Raw genomic sequence first — 13,120 nt, 5'->3', positions numbered from 1 at the left:
CAGGGTTGCCACCCGAACCATGACCCCACACATTGTGGCTCTGATTTCCTCTCTCCCCACCCCGCCCCTGACTCTCAATTCCCCTGGACTCTCTACCCTTTCCCCCTTCCTTCCCTCCCCCCACCCCGCCCCACCCCCTACTCTCTCTTCTGACCTCCCCACATCCTGATTCCTTCGCCTTCAGACCTGAGCCCTTGACCACGGGACCCCTGCCAGGGTGTCCTAGCAACGCCCCTGCCCACAAGCTCCCACAGCCATCAGTCCCACACAGGGAGGTCAGGTAAGCAGGCCTTGGAGCCTCAGTGAGCAGCGAGCGGTGGTCAGCAGCCCCTCTGGCCTCCAGGCACGGATGTGGTTTCCGGAGCCCACCTTCAGAGCGCTTCCAATCTGGGCCCTTGCCTACCTCGCCGACTGCTGCTCCTGAGAAACCAGAGGGACTTTGTTCTTGTTGGGTGTACACTGTTTATCATCTTCGACTTAGAAAGGCCTTAAGATTTCCTTTGTGTCAAAAAGGTAGTGTGGATCAAGAGGAAACCAGTCCACCCGAGCCCGTATTGAGCGCAGATCAACTCCATGGGCTTTGAGGGCGTCTCTCCTGCCCGCTGCTTGTGTATGCGTGTGTGTGTGTGTGTGTGTGTGTGTGTGTGTGTGTGTGTGTACGCACGTGTGCATTTCTCGATGCTTATATACTTAGAGTGAGATCCTGCTTCGTCTAAACGTTGGATCCTGTCACTTAGCTCATTTTCCACGGTGAGCTGCTGGGGGATGAGGTCACTCCCCATGAGCAGCACGTCAGTGGCTGCCTAGTCTCCCACCTCATAAACACACCTTAATATGTTTAACTAAACCTGATTGGTGCACATTTGGACTGTTTACAATCTTGCACAATGAAAACACTGCCATAAACATCCATATTCATAAATCTTTTTCCGGACCTCTGGTTATTTTCCTAGCAGGGCGATTGCAGGATCACAGCTAGGGACGTTTCTAAGGTGCCTCATTCTTACCATAACCTGCTTCTGGGGGTTGCCAGTCCCCACTGCACCCCCTCTAGTGAGAATGCCCACCAGCCCCCATGCTCAGATCCATTGTGGTGATTGCTGTTTCCACTGTCCCTAACTAGCCTCCAGTCTTCCTAGCACTGTGTTTTAGTCCAACAGCTCCCCTGATTTTCCTACTCAACCTTCAGGGCTTGACACAAATGTCACCTCCTCTCGGCAGTCCTCCGGAACACCCCTCCAACCTTCCTGCAGGCAACAGGCTTAGATCCCTCCTAAAGCATCCACCACCCTCTTCTCCCGTCGGTGTGAAGTCGCGTGATATCTGACTACACTGTCTACACCGAAGTTCTCTAAGTACTTTCACTGATGTTGCATCTGATTCCTTCCAAGCCCCAAAGTGTTCTGAGATGAGGGGACCTGGTTTGATCAGCTGGGGCTCCTGCCCTAGATCTCTACCCAGTTCTGGCTCTAATGGTCGTCTCTAACCCAGTGTCCTTTGACCTATCAGAAGGACTTTAAGATGCCTCCCCCACCCCTGCCCACTCTGCAGAGTGAGGCAGTAAGAATGAGCTGGGACGAGGATCCTGAATTCTAGTCCTAACTCTGTGGCTGAGCCCAGCCTGGGTCCTGCCCCTCTCTGAGCCTCAGTGGACCCCCAGATGAAATGAGTGATTTGAGTTACTAATTTCCACACCTCTGGATGGATGGCTCCAAAGGCCCCTGACCCAGGCCCCTAGAGCCACCCCAGGGCATCCCTGCGGGGCCCCGTGGGGAACAGCCTCTTCCATGGGGATGGGCCAGAGGGAGCTGGCCAGGGAGGCAGGCTGGCTCTGGGCCAGGCTATGTCTGCAAACACTGACCTTGGCTGCCACAGGGATTTTCCATGACACCAGCACCCTCCCCCTCCGCTCCCCCCAATCCCATGTGGGCCTGAGGCTGGTGAGGGATGTGAGCATTGGGGGCTGTCCCACACCAGAGACCCCCAGACCTGAGTGAGAGGGGTAACTGTGGACAGGGGGCAGCTAAGAGAACTTGAGCAGTGGGCCCCCCGTGGGAAAGCTTTGGAGGGAAGAAGGGCGAAGATGGGGTCCTGCTGGCAGGAAGAGCAAGGAGGGGAAAGGGGGTGAGGGGAAGGAAGAGAGGCCTTGAAGGGGCAGGACAGGCAGAGGGAGGGAGGGTGTGTGCTTCAGAGCTGTCCTTCCACAAGCTCTGGCCTGCAGGGGGATGAAATCCAGGCCCAGCTCTCTCCCCACCTCCATAATCCTGTCCCAGGCCCAGCAAGGGGATTGGCCAGCCTGTCTGGCTGCATGTCGGGAGAGCAGGCTGGGGAACTTCTAGGGTCTTGAGACTAACCTCATGGTGAAGGGGCCTGGGGGCCACAGCGAGCAAAGTGATGGGTCACCGCCAGCCCCTCCTCCCAATGGGCCGCCTCCACCTCACCCCACACACACCCACCCCTTTCTCTCCTGCACCATGGACTTCAGCCTCAACATCAAGGGTTGATTTGGAAGCATTTTCTGAGCAGCTGCTCCCATCAGACCCCAGACTACTCACAGAGCCCCTCTGTGGACGTGGGTGTGCAGACCCAGAGCTGCGAGCTGTGGGGAGGCCAGAGGGGGGACCCTCCAACTGCTGAGAAGGATCTGGGAAGATGATGTCCATGCTGCGTCCTCAGGAGTAGAAAGGAGGGTACCTGTTCTCTGCCCACTTCCACGGGCCAGGCAGCCGCCTCCCACGCTCTCGGAAGGCCTTGGGCTCACTGCCAACCTCTTTCTGCCTCATCTCCTTTTACATACCAATTAGGTTCCCAGGGAGCCTCCGGTCCCACTTCCCAGCTCCACACAGCTGCCATCCCCAGATGAAGGGGCAAGCCCTCCTCTGGGCCTGGGTCCCTGAGGAAGCCGGTGGGCTCTTTACTGGGTGCACACTTCCTTTGCTCCTGGCCCTCTCTGAGGACACTCAGGTCCTGCTACCCTACTCTATCTCCAAGCCCCGCTAGTGCCCAGTCCTCTCAGCTGCCCGCCCCTACCACCGCCCTGGGCCCAGGCAGCATTCTGGGGTAGGGTTTCTCCCCAGTTTCAGCTTTGCAGCATCTTGAGTCCACCGCCTTTCGGGCTTCTCAGGCAACAGGTTTCTTATCCCTCTTCCTATGGGCCACCATCCGCCATGTGCCCACCTATTTACATTAGATAACTCAGTCTGCAGGGAAACAGGTTGTGGCCCCGCCATGGAGAGGGTTGTGTGTTTGTAAGCCACAAGAGGGCTGGAGACACCAGACGGGAGAGAGCAGGGAATCTCCAAGTCAGATACCTGCAAGGACCCTGGGGGTTCTTGTTCCTACTGAAGATGAACCCTGTTCTAAGGAACACTTGTGGAGTGGAACACAGTGTGAGGAAAGTGTTTGGTGGCTGTGTTAGTCCCGGTTGACTAGAGAAACAAATTCATAAAGATTCATATGTGTGTAGGAAAGAGCTTTATATACAAGAGCGATTGAACATGAAGAAAATATCTCAGCCCAGTCCACATCAAGTTCGTCAGTCTGATATTAGCCGATACCAATCTATATGTCTGATACCAATCTATAAAGTCCTTGTCAGACTCACATAACACATGCAGTGACATCAAATGCGGGATGATCACAGGCCAGTGGGTAGGGAGTCTTGTGGATCCAGTGGCGTTGTAAGCATCTCAGTGCTGGCAGGGGTCTCCACATGGCTTCTCCAGCTCCAGAAGTCTGGTTCCATCAGTATCTCTCCATGTGTCTTCTCCACAAGGATGTCTCGCAGGGAGTGAGCATGTGTCCCACCTCCAGCAAGCTATCTCCTTAGTGCCTCCAAATGAGGTCATCAAGCTACTACCTGATTGACAGGCTAGACTCCACCCCTTCACTCTGAATCCTCAAATTGACACCAGATTATGTAACTACCACAGTGGCCAAGTAAGTAAGAAAAGTTAACACGAGGTCCTGACCATTTTAACTGACCTCACTCGTTAACATGTGGGCAGCTCTAAGAAAGCCTGTGTGATGCAGCATACCCTCATATTAATTAAGGTCAAAAAATTAAATGACCTATTGTATTGAGCAGATACACTGCACAAGATCAATTCCAAGTGTCCAAGAACAAGATGTCACTTTGAGGACGAAGGTGCGCCCACCCCAAGCCATGGTATTTTTCAATCGCCTCCTATGCATGTGAAAGTTGGACAATGATCGTGGAAGACCCAAGAACAGATGCATTTGACTTCCGGTGCTGGCAAAGAACACTGAACTGTACCTTGGACTGTCAGAAGAACAAACAAACCTGTCTTGGAATAAGGATAGCCAGAGTACTCCTTAGAAGGAAGGGTAGCAAGACTTCCTCTCCCATAGTCAGGATATGTTATGAAGAGGGGCCCGTGCCTTGAGATGACATCCTACTTGGTAACGCAGCGGGTCAGCAAAGCAGAAGACGACCTCCGTGCGATGGAGTGACACATCTAGCTGCGACAATGGGCTCAAACGTGACCGTTGTGGGGATGGCACAGAACCTGTCGATACTTTGTTCTGTGGTGCCTGAGTTCACCCTATGTCCAAACTGGCTCTGAGGTGCCTAGCCGTAATTTAAGAAGCAGTCTTTCCCTCATCCATCTTATTAACAGTCATGAAAATGGTGTGCCAGGGAATGAAGTTTGAGAAACGCTGGCCGTAGAACATTGGCACTGAAAGCACCCGTGTTGTTGTGGTCGCTCTTAGATGCTGTTGCGTCTGTGCGCTCAGCCACCCCGCCTACGTTCAACAGAACAACGGACCACTGCCATAGACGACACTGTCGGTGCATCTTGTTGAGTGCATTCCACTTGTTCGCGATCCTCCCTTTCAGTCTTCTTCGCCAACGCCGTAATTCAAGTGCATGCATTCTTCCGCACGCTTCTTCATCATCACCCAGCTTCCCACGCATATGAGGTTACTGGAGATATCATGGCTTGGATCAGACTCCTCGCCATAGTCCTCAGAATCGCATCTTTGCCTTTGAACACTTTAAAAAGATCTTGTGCAGATTTACCCAGTGCAATACATCATGCAATGTCGTAACTGCCGCTTCCATGGGTGTCGATTGTGGAGACGATTAAAATGAAATTTCTGGCAACTTCCATCTTTTCTCCATTTCTCCTGATGTTGCCTATTGGTCCAGTTGTGTGAGGATCCCTAAACTTTCTCCATCTGGAGCGAATGGAGAGGCTGTCCACTCTTGTGATCTGCCGGAGCAAAGTCATCGTCACCAGGTGCGATTGAGTTGGTCTCAACTCACCCCCATGGCGCAGCAGAACGAACCCTGCCTGGTGCTGAGCCATCTTCAGGACTGTGGCCATGGTTCGGTCCCTCGTTGCAGCACCATCTCCTGCAGGTCTGACTCACTGTCACTGACCTTCGGCTTTACCAAGCCTGATGTCCTTCTCCAGGGACTGCTCTCTCCTAATAACATGCCCTCAGGACCCGAGATAAAGCCTCACTTCTAAAGATAAAGCCTTGCTTCTAAGGAGCATTCTGGCTGTACTTCATCCCAGACAGATTTGTTTGTTCTGGAGAGCTATCGTATGTTTAATATTCTTTGCCAGCATCATCATTCAAATGCATCGATTTTTCATGGGTCTTCCATATTCATCGCCCAACTTTCCCATGCCTAGGAGGTCAATGAAAGTCCCACAGCTTGGAGCAGATACAACTTAGTCCTTACAGTAACCTCTTTGCGTTCTAAGACTTTATGAAGAGGTCAGTCCTGTACAGGAGATCTGCCCGATGCAGTAGGCCATTTGATTTGACTACTGTTTCCATTTGCACGGGCTGTGGAGCCAAGTAGAATGAAATCCTTCATAACTTCAATCTTTTCTCCATTTGTCATGCTGTTTTCTATCGGTCCAGTTGGGAGGATTTGGGCTTTCATTATGTTGAAGAGTAATCCATATGCGAGGCTCTAGTCTTTGCTCTTCATTAGCAGGGCTTCAAGTCCTCATTGCTTTCGGCGCGCATGCTGAAGATGGTTAATAAACCTTTCTCCGATCCAGATGCCACGTTCTTCTTCTGATGATCCAGCTGCTCAGATTATTTGCTCAGTATGCAGACTGAATAATTATGTTGAAAAGATACGATCCTCACATACACCTTGCCTGGTTCTAAACCTTGAAGTAGCTCCCTGTTTTCGTTTGAGCGACTGCCTCTTGGTCTATGTACCGTTTCTGCATGAAAATAAGAATAACAAATCCACTGCCATCAAGCCGATTCTGACTCCTACCAACACAATAGGGCAGAGTAGAACTGTCCCTGTAGATTTCTGAGGCTTTCAATCTTTACAGGAGCAAAGAAAACCTCATTTTTCTCCAGAGGAGTGTCTGATGGTTTCAAACTGCCGACCCTGTGGTTAGCAGCCCAACACGTGACCCATTATGACACCACAGCTCCTGAACACAAATAGATGTTCTGGAATTTTTACTCTTTTCAATGTTACCCATAGTTTAGTAAGATCCACATAGTCAAATGTCTTTGCATAGTCAATAAAATACAGGTTAACAGCTTTCTGGTAGTCTATACTTACAGCTAAGATCCATCAGGCATTAACCATGATATCCTACATTCCACCTCCTCTTCCGAAATCAGTTTCAATCTCTGATAATTCCCTGTAGATGTAGTACTTTGAAGATAATTTTAAAATTATCATCAGCAAAACATTACTTGTATGTGATGTTAATGATATTGTTCAATAATTTCTGCATTCAGTTGGGGCACCTTTCTTTGGCATGAGCACAAATATGGATCTCTTCCAGGCTGTTGGTCAGGTAGCAGTCTCCCAAATTTCTCGGCATAGACTAATAAGTGATTCATGACGGCTTCAGTTTGTTAAAACAATTCGATTGGTTTTCTGTCTTTTCCTGGAAATTTGTCTGTCAATAATGCCTTCGAGGCAGTTTGTATTTTTCCTTCATTACTATCAATTCTTGATCTCCTCTAAAATGGTTGAACATTAACCACGTTTTTTGGTACAGTGACTCTGTGTCTCTTTGGGTCCCCTTGATACGTCCTGTATCATCCAATATCTTGTCCTTATCATCCTTCAATATTGCAACTTGAGGCTTGAATTTTCTGAGCCAGTTTTTTAAATCTGTTCAGGTCTTTGACATAATGTCTTCTATGCGCTCTAGCTACTCTACATTTAAGAGCACGTTTCACTCTCTTCTGCCATGCCTGCTGGTTTTCTTTCTTGACTGGCTTTTCCATGCCCTTTTGCTTTCTTCATATATGATGTGCTTGAAGTCATCCGTGTTCAATGTGTCAAATCTTATTCTTGAGACGGTCTCTGAATCCAGGTGAGACATTCTCAAGGCTTCACGTTGGCTCTCATGCACTTATTTTCATTTTCTTCCATTTTGACCTGAACTTGTGGATAAGTAATGGTCTGAGCTTCTCCATCTTCTTTCCACAGGTATGGTCAATCTGGATCTTGTGTATTCACTGTGGTCCAGATGAATCAAACATTTTATGTTGCTGGGGAAAAATGGCACGTTCAATGGTTAAATCACTGGTCTTACAACATTACAACATATCGTCTCCAGTGTAATTTCTGTCACTAAGGCCGTATTTCCCAAGAATCCATCCCTCTTGTTTCCAACTTTTGCCTTTCAATCACCAGTAATTATGTCAGTACCTTGATTGTATGCTTAATCGATTTCTGATGACAGAAGTTGGTAAAAATCGTCACTTCCTTCATCTCTAACATGAGTGGTTCGTGGGTCGATTCGGAGAGTACTCACATGAACCTCTCTTCCTGGTAGTTGTTTGGATAGTATCTCTTCACTGCTAGCACTGCACTTCAGGAGCGATCTCGAAATGTTCTTTTTGACGTAGGACTATGCAGTGCCATTCCTCTTCAGTTGTCCACTCTCTGTATAGTAAGCCATACGCTCTTCTGATTCCAAAGGGCCACTTCAGCTGACTAATGCCTCGGGTATGTATCTCAAACATTCCATTTCACTTCTGATGACTTCTAATTTTCTTAGACTTATGCTTTGTACAGCCCATGTTCAAATTATTAGTGGATCTTTCCAACTATTTCTTCTCGGTTTGCATCATGTACCTCATCAGGTGACGGTCCCAAAAGCTTTACTCCATCCACATCATGACAGTCAACTCGACTTTGAGGAGGCGGCTCTTCCTCAGTCATATCTTGAGTGCCTTCCAACCTGATGGTCTCATCTTAATGATCTGTTGCTATTTATCATTGTTACTCACTGACCAATTTTCTTAGAAGTAAATGGCCTGGTCCTTCCTCCGAGTCTGTCTTAGGTGACAGTTCCACTGAAATCTACCCACCATGGGTGACCAATGGCATCTGAACTACTGGTGGCATAGCTTCCATCATCAGTAACATACCAGCCACCACAGTACAATAAACAGAATCATGGTGGAATCATCATAATAATGAATGCTTATTGAGCTGTACGTAGTAAGCATTTTAAGTCTATTAAGTCATAAGTCCTCATAGTAACTGTATGAGGTAAATATCTCATTATTCCAATTTTACCAATGAGAATACCGAGGCACAGAAAGTTAAGTAACTTGGCCAGAGTCCCAAAGCTATGTGGTTCCAGGGCTTCCATAACGCCTCCTAAACTCAAACACAAAAGCATGGATCCCTTATCTATTTTCAGTATTTTACAAAATGACAATAACTTCATTCAGTCTCATCAAGTCCTTCATGCTAACCTGACTGGCAGATGTGCTCCTAATAATTGTTCTGGGAAAATAATTTAGTCATGGCTTGATCAATTGGGCTATTCATGTGACAACTATCTATCTATTCAGTGCCCACACAGTGTAGTATCTGCAGTGCCCTGATCAATACATCACACTTAATAACATCTTCCAAAATTTAGTCTCGATGAATGACTAATGAGCAGAGAAAATAATCAAACATCTTCCTAACAATAAAAAAGGTGGGGACTTCATCTCTTTTCCTGTCTCCCCAGGCCTCAGTTGAGGACAACTGAGGCAGAAAGAAGGGACTTGCTAAGCACAAATGGTCGTGGCCCAGGCCGGGTCAGACCCCCAGGTCGCCTGCCTCCTGGCCTCGTGCTCTTTCCTCCACCCAAGACTTCGGCCAGTGTTCTTCCCTCGTGACCAGCTAGGCCAGGGGTAGGAGGTCAGGCGGGCATGGGAGGCCAGTGTGTGGCGGGCAGCCAAGTCTCATCCTGCCAAGGCATAGAGGGCATAGAGTGGCCCATGGTGCTTGCCTTAGCAGGCAACAAGCCATGTGGACAGAATGACCAGGCAGCGAAAAAGACAAGCCAAGAGACCCAGTCTCTCAGCTCCTTGGTGATTCTAGAAGGAATGGAGAAGAGAACTGAGACCCAGAGGCCCCAGCTTCCCCTCACCCCACCCCCATGGCCAGCTGTCATCTTCCCTTGCAGCTTCCCGGGTTGAATTCTGTGTCTCCAACCAGCTCCCAGAGTCATCTCTGTGAGACGCTCCCAAGCTGCTGGGCCTGGCTGAGTAAACAGCTATATTGGCCAGTGACAGAGCATTCGTTTCAGAACCAGGGCATCCTGGGTTCCAGTACTGGCCCTGCCATTTACCGCTGTGTGGCCTTGAGGACACTCTCCTTCCTTGGGCCTCCGTGTCCTCATCCGCACGATGTGAACCCTAGGCCTAAGAGCCTGTCTGGTTCTGAGCGCCCTGAAGCAGACGGCGACTTCAGGGCAAGGCAGGAAGAGAATCGGGGAGACAGCCGGCTCAGCGGGAAGGCCTGGTCAGGACTCTGAGCGGCACTGGCTGGAGTCTCGGATCAGGGCACGCATTCTGGCTGGTCAGCATGTATTATGAGAGGAGCTCCCCAAAGGACAGCAGCCTCTGCGTCAGTGGCACCCAAGGGCAGCGACAGGCAGCCCTGGGCAGCAGGGAGAACACGGGGGCGGGGAGGGGGGGGGGCCGCAGGTTTGCACACCTTCCCCCCTCTCATGCTCATAAACTCCAATCTGATGCAGTCAAAGACCAGGAAGGCAGGGGGTCTGTGGGCAGGCAGGCAGGCCTTGCCAAATCCCCAATTACTTCCCAGGAATTTCAGGGTCCCCTGGGAATGCCTTGACCCTAGATGGCACCCTTCCTAGCTGGGCACTGACGTCAACAGGTCCTCACAGCTCCCTTACCCCTTCACCCAGTGACAAGGGGACAGAAGAAGGGGCAGGCATGCTGACCTAGAAACATCTGCCTCCCCAGGCATCCACTTCCCTTGCCCCTTCTCCCACCTCCAACGCAGGGCAGGCCATGGGTGAGGCTCCACACAGAGGGCTCGCCTCGCCACATCCAGCTTCCTCTGCTGGCCACCCTTCCCGGGCGCACAAATTGGCTGCGGTGCATCGGGTTGAGTGCCGAGTTGGAAAGTCCAAGGCTGACACCCCAGACCCATTGTCATGTGCCCTGTGTGACCCTGGCTGGTTCCAGAGATCTCTCCACGACCCCACCTGTAAAATGAGGTCATGCTCCTGATCCGGTGGGAATTTTGCGAAGATCAAGCTGAAGACAGATCTAATAGAAGGCAACATCGTGATTAAACCTGTGGGTGAGGGAGAAAGCTGAGGGCAGACGGTGGAGCGTCTGAGCCCAAGAATAAGGTCTGTCTGGGCAGGGGCCGCCCTCGATAGAGCCATGCCGTGGGGGCAGGGGCTGGCTCTGCTCCTGCCAGGCGCCTGCCGTGCAGCCTGGATGTGTCACTTCAAAAGTCAGGGGAAGGACAAAGTCCTCACTGCCAACTGGGAGGTAGGGAAGGGTCAGGGCCCTGAAGCTGGGCCTGAGGGCACCCAGGGGCTGGGAGAGCAGGGCAGGAGGGCAGTGTAAGGAAAGCCCTGCAGGTGTGAGGGGGAGGGTGGGGCACCCCGTGTGGTGGCTGAGGGGCCCAACCAGAGAAGAGGGATTCCCACCCTGATTTGTTGCGCCTTGAAGCAGGGGGGTGGGGGGTTGGGGGGACTGGTGGGTGGCCTGCTATGGGCAGTGATGCCAGCAGGCCCTGCGTTTTCCTAAGAGGTGCATCTGGGAGAAGTCACAGCCTATAAAGGACCGCAGGGCAAGGTGGCGGTGGAGAAGGGGTCCTTCGCCCCCATGGTGGGAGGAGGCTGCCTAACTCCATGGAGACCATCCCAGTCTAGGGACTGCCCTCCCCTGCGGGACCCCAGCGCTTCTGCGGCTACTGAGCAGATACAGTATGGCAGCACGTTCTCGGCCCGCTGGCTCTCCCTGGCTCTCCACAGCAGCTCCAGCAGACAGCCAGGGTGGGGAGGGATCGCTCTCAAACCACCCCCACACCCCTACTCCCCGCTCACCCCCCACCCCCTGCGTGCAGGCTAGGCCAGGGAAATGAGGCCCAGAGAAGGAGAGGGACTTACAGCCAACCCATGGACAAGCCATAGCCCAACTCCCTGTCCAGCCCCGGGCCACAGTACCATGCCCTCCCCCACACCCGTGCAGTGTGGCCCCGGGGACCAGGGAAGGGCAGGAGTGGAGGCCCTGGCTCCAGGCCTTCCCAGCTGTCCAGGTGAGTTGTGGTCTGGCTGCCTGGGCTGAGCTGGTGGACACAACCTGTTCTCACCCCGCTGGGGAGTGGATGAGCCAGGCAGGGTGGCTGAACAGTTACACAGCAAGAGGTGACAGTCACCAGTCCCATCCTGTGGTCAGGACCAGGGAGCCTGTTCCAAGGGCAGCCTCCCCACCACACACACACACCCCCCAAGCAGCTGTCCCCAGACCTCTGAGCTTTAAGGCTGAAACGGCAGAGATACCAGCGTCACTGGAAATGCTCCCACGACGGGGTGCTCGGTTGGAAGTGGGAAGGAAATCCGGCACGGGGTGCTCAGTTGGAAGTGGGAAGGAAATCCAGCACATTACTCACTGCCAATCCCAAGGAGCTGCTAGTGAGCTTGCAGTCTGTGCCGGCCTCTGAGCGAAGTGTACCCCACGCAGGATCTGACTTCCTCCTCCCCAAAGACCCGTGGAGCTGGTGCTAGGTATTAGCCCCATTTTACAGACTAAGCAACTAAGTCTCAAAGAAGCTTCTAAAAAAAAATGACTGGCTAGTCCACGGTCCTCAAGTGGTGAACTCCGAGCCAGCAGCAACGTGTATGGTACATTCTGCCATGCCCTTCACTCACACATTTTTTGGGTCCCTTGGCATGGCTGGTCATGCGAGGGTGCAAGCCAGAGAGGAGCACAAGGACCACAGTGACCCTCCCCACCTTGCAGGCAGTGTTTGTCTATATGTATGCTTGTAGAGGGCGTGGGGGGTGATATTGGTGCTCAGCACTCTGCGTCTCACTCAAATCAGGCTATGAGATCACTCAGGGCTATGAGAAACCCGGGGAGGCTGCCTGGAAGAAGCAGCATCAGGCTATGCTTTGATACGGAGAAAACAGGGAAAGGTTGCCCCAGTTGTCTTGTTGGCCTTCTTCTTATTAACCAAAGTACTAAGTATCTCAACCGCTGGGTGGTGACAGTAGCGGGGTTAGTACACCTCGGGATGCAAATGAGGACACAAGAGCTCAGCTGGGGAGAGTAACTCTCTCAAGGTCGCTCAGCCATGAGTGACAGGGCCAGAGCTCCTGAGTTCCCATCCAAGGTCTTGCTCCTACCAGACTGACGAGCAGAATTGCAGGCTTAAGGCCATTTAGTAGCTGGCTCGGAGGGAGGCTTTGCTGCGGCCTGGGTCCTGGCTCAGTGTGGGCTGGTGGGTCATAGGGGGGTGAGGGGGACAGAGTGTCTGACTGGTGGGAGTCACACAAATCAAAGGATGCCAGGGTTCTGGGATAACCACATCCCCATGGGGCAGACCTCACTTTGGGGCCAGGCAAAGGTGAGTCTACGGACTCAGGACCCTGGTGCATTACTCACATACTTAGGAGAGGGAGAAGGGGGCACTGTCTCCCTTCTCCATCTCAGGCAGTAATGGGCAAGCCACCCTACGGCCAGCTGCCAACTATGCCCCATCAGCTCTGGGTGGCAGCAGAGAAATTGGGGAGCCATCCAGGCCTCACTTTCACTCCCTCCATACTGACCCACAGGAAGTTGGCCACCCTGCTCCCCGCACCCCACAACACCCAGGCAG

The sequence above is a fragment of the Echinops telfairi genome, unplaced genomic scaffold (assembly GCF_000313985.2).
Source record: "Echinops telfairi isolate 266 unplaced genomic scaffold, ASM31398v2 ScPeMD7_9;HRSCAF=40, whole genome shotgun sequence".
Lineage (NCBI taxonomy): Eukaryota > Metazoa > Chordata > Mammalia > Afrosoricida > Tenrecidae > Echinops > Echinops telfairi.
This window is presented reverse-complemented; position numbering follows the sequence as displayed.